Genomic DNA, 1,213 nt, shown 5'->3' with positions numbered 1-1,213 from the left:
TTCAGTTCATTTTACAGATGAGGAAACCGAAACAAACAGGTTTAAGTGATTTATTTACCCAAGGTCACACAGCTAATAAGTGTCTGAGACAAGATTTGAACCCAGGAAAATGGGTCTCTTGACTCCATACAGGTCCAGCACACTAGCCATTGTGGCTCTTAGGCTGTTCCTGTGAAGGAAGAAAGAAGAAGAAAGAAAAAAAGGAAAAGAAGAAAAGGAGAGAAGAAAAGAAGAAGAAAGAAGATCTCTGAGTCTGAGATAAGCTTCAAAGGAATTGAATGGTTTAGAAGGTTTTCTCAAGGAGGAAGTTATTTCAGATAACCCTGGAAAATATCAAACATCCACACCTTAATGAGTTCATCATTCATTTTCCTGCTGAGAAAAGATTGCGATGGCTTTCCGGCGGTAAAGCTCTCCCCACGCCAACATGCCTCTCGCTAAAGACCTCCTGCACCCCTCTCCCGAGGAGGAGAAGTGGAAGCACAAGAAGAAACGCCTGGTGCAGAGCCCCAATTCCTGTTTCATAGACGTAAAGTGCCCCGGGTGCTATAAAATCACCAGGTCTTCAGCCACGCACAGACAGTGGTTCTCTGTGTCGGATGCTCCACTGTGCTCTGTCAGCCCACTGGAGGAAAGGCAAGACTTACAGAAGGATGCTCCTTCAGACGGAAGCAGCACTAATAACTGAATCAAGATGAATGAGGAACTGTAAAAAATAAAGAAATTTGATAATTTTAAAAAAAAGGAAAGGTTGTGAAGGAGTTAGAAAAATTCAAAGCACAAACCATTGTACTAAAAAGACAGCACCTCAGGGGGGGTTCTGTATATCAAAGGGGGAAATGGGGAAACCACAATGGAAAAAGTAGGACACCAGAGAAAATTTGCTTACTTTACAATTCTTCTTGTATTGAATTCAACACTTGGGATTGTTGATTTTTTATTAGATACATGTTTAACAACAGACTCTCAAGAATATGTTTACATGACATACTTTTAAAATATTTTATTTGTTGATTTTTCCAACTACATGTAACAGTTGTCTTCAACAATCATGTTTTTGCAAGGTTTTGAGTTTTATTTGTCTCCTTCCTTTGCCTTCCTCCCCCAGAAAGCAATCTAATATAAGCTTCACATGTATAATAACCATGCTAAACACATATTAATCATGTTGTGAAAGAGGAATCAAATAGAAATGGGAAAAAATGAGAGACAG

The 1,213-nt window shown here is 39.3% G+C and overlaps 1 pseudogene; it reads left to right on the top strand.

Moving 5' to 3' along the window:
• Window positions 1-427: 427 nt before the first annotated feature.
• LOC141521357 (small ribosomal subunit protein eS27-like) lies at window positions 428-714 on the top strand (annotated as a pseudogene).
• The last annotated feature ends 499 nt before the right edge of the window (window positions 715-1,213 follow it).

Source organism: Macrotis lagotis, chromosome 1 (genome assembly GCF_037893015.1).
Source record: "Macrotis lagotis isolate mMagLag1 chromosome 1, bilby.v1.9.chrom.fasta, whole genome shotgun sequence".
NCBI classification, from domain to species: domain Eukaryota; kingdom Metazoa; phylum Chordata; class Mammalia; order Peramelemorphia; family Peramelidae; genus Macrotis; species Macrotis lagotis.
The sequence above is the reverse complement of the archived record's forward strand: the minus strand, read 5'-3'. Positions and strand labels throughout refer to the sequence as shown.